This window comes from Hippopotamus amphibius, chromosome 10 (assembly GCF_030028045.1).
Source record: "Hippopotamus amphibius kiboko isolate mHipAmp2 chromosome 10, mHipAmp2.hap2, whole genome shotgun sequence".
Lineage (NCBI taxonomy): Eukaryota > Metazoa > Chordata > Mammalia > Artiodactyla > Hippopotamidae > Hippopotamus > Hippopotamus amphibius.
In genome coordinates, this window is record NC_080195.1 from 63,712,294 (window position 1) to 63,715,162 (window position 2,869).

Sequence of the window (2,869 nt, forward strand, 5' to 3'; positions counted from 1 at the left end):
GGGACAAATGTTTGTTGTTATGGTATTTTGATATAGGAGTCCGAACAGAGTAAGACAACTTATATGTGGGATGGGGAAAGTCTGTATGAGTGCTGTGTGAGAATATAATTATTGTAGAGTAAGTCGAGGAGAGGAAGAATAAAGCATCATGAGAACAGGAGGGCAGGGTGAGAATCGGTCAGCCTACACCCATCAGCATACACGCGACTCCATCAGGCTAGAAACCAGACACCTGGGGAGCAGACGTGACACTCAAGCTATAGGGAGAGACCTTCTTAGTTGCATCTTGATGGAGCATGGGCTACTTGCAAGGTGTAGACCCTCAGTGCGCATGTGGAGACCAGGTAGATGATTGAAGGCCCCGTGAGGTGAGAGATGAAGTCCTGACCAACGAATTAAATTTAGTTAATTGAGATTTTAATTTTATCTCTTCTCACCTCCAGTATCCATCAAAACTCAAAAAATTTTATTCGTCACAGAGATCCCAACACACACATCAGAGAGGTTTAATGATGCAGGCTGGTCTTGGCAGTCTCGCCTTTCCTTCCATCTCTGAGCAGTGTGCATCCTGTTATGTTCTGTGCCACCCCTGCCCTGTTCTCTTTCTTTCAGGCTCACTTGTGTTATAGAACTAATTTCTTACAGTTAAAAAGTGAAAGAGAGATTGTTGCTCTTAGGTAAGTAAACAAAGAGGTTAAATCGAAAGTCTGGATCATACCTACATGTCAGGATTGTTTGCAGTAAGTTATAAAGAGGTTATTTGGAGGGAATGTGTGTCTTTCATGTATAATAAATAAACAAAATATTGATATGGCTGCTAGATTACGTTCCCATTGGAACCAAAGAATGTAATATATAATAATCTCTGATGAGAAATCAAAAGTTTATTAGCTAAGTTTCATGAACGGACTATTCTAAGAACCCCCTGAAATCCTATTCAGAATCTGCATAAGCATTTTTCTGGATGTAACATCCATAGTGTGCAGTAAAGTCTCAGAGGGAGACTCTGACCTCCCAAAGTCATGACCTGCTGTTTTAGAGCTTACCTCCCCTACAGACGCCGAGTTCCTTGTGGGACTTCTGTCTTAGTGATTTCACTAACGCTGCTCCTGCTGCTTGAGCTAGTGCTGCTTCTGCCTGGGCCTCGGCCTTCAATGGGTTGCTGTTACAGAAACTTTTGCAGTCCTTAGAGTCAACATCAGAGAGAGAGAAAAGGAGAGGGAGTTTGCCATCTATTCACATGAAAAGCAGTATAAATAAATTCAGTTTATCTGTATATATAATAGTTTTTTGTTGTGTCAGTTTCCATGGCAACTAGTTCTTTAAAATATCCTACTCTTTTAGAACTTAGATTTGCTCATTCAGTTATTATTATTCCAGGTATTGGCATACTGATAATTTTGCTCATTTTTAGATAATACTGTTTCAAAATTGAAAAAAGGTTTTCTTTCTCTTTGACAATTTCTTTTTTTTTGCCCCTGTGTTGCAATTACCAAGAGGGAGTTGCATCTATTTTAGTAGTATTTGTAGGGGTAGATCCAGATTCGTGGGACATCAAGCTTATACAGTTTTGGGCCCTTCTTTAAGAAAAAGAATAAATATTATGTATACGGCAATGCTAGGGACTTTCTCTGAGCCTTAGGCAGGTGAGGGGCCCTGAAGCTTAGTGGTTCCTAGCCTTTTTGGCACCAGAGACCAATTTCGTGGAAGAGAGTTTTTCCACGAATGGGGGCGGGGGGCAGGGGGGGTGGTTCAGGTGGTAATGTGAGCAATGGGGAGAGGCAGATGAAGCCTTGAGCACTCGCCCACTGCTGGTCCACAGCCTGGGGCTTTGGTACCCCTGCTGAAGCTTATGCATTACCTAAGGCATCACTGGCAACATCCCATGCGAATAAGTGCATGTGAGGAACAAACCAGTTTAACTTTTTAATGTTGGGATCCGGGGTTAACTTTGGCCATTTTGTTTAATTTTAAGTACATCCTTAAGAAGAGCTCCCTGGCTAAATCATTTGTTCACTGTTAGCTTGAGGGATTTATACAAATTTAGACTGTGCCTGAATCCACAAGAATCCAAGTACCATAAGCACTCTAGCACCAAATGGGCAGTTCACAGGAGAGCTGGTTCAGTTTACAAGTTCAAAAGAAGTGGGAAAACTAACTCTAGAAGCTTGCTCCCTTGAGATGCTCAGAGATGTGTCCTGGTTTAGAAAGAAAGAAACACAGAAGGGAAGCTTTGTTGTAAAAGTCAGGTTTGTCTTTAGGAAGAGGGTTGCTTCATACTCCTTGGCTCCAAATAAATTAGGAAGAAGAAAACCAGTGCTATCATGAAACTATCAGTGGGGCTTAGTTGTTTCAGAAATAATTGTGAATGGGATGAAAAAGAGAAAATGAGTGAACAAGAGACATTGGAATGAGTTACATAGAAATAAAATTTTATATACGAATGTTGGTGTGAGCATACAAAGTTTCCAAATGTTCCATTAATAATTTCATTTTATAATTAATTTGTGGGCTGCTAAGGATTATTCTGAATTTATGGAAGAAATATCTGATTGCAGAAAAAAAAAAAGCTTGCCTGGCTTTGGGAAGCAACAGGCTTAAGTGAAAAAAATGTACAGGAATTCTTACTATAAAGTCAAGGTGAAAACATTGCATTTCCTTTACTGCTTCACCGCATAATCTAAAGATGTCTGGAAAGGAGCCAATCAATGAAAAATATAGCTAGAGGGAACTGTTCAGGGAGAAGGCTTGTGGCAGTAGCAATCCATGAAAACATTCCCTTTCTCTTTCTGTCTTCCCAAGTGAAAAATAAACTTTGATTATCCCTTTATCAAAGAAGGGTATTCAATTGCCAGTGAAATGTGGAAAT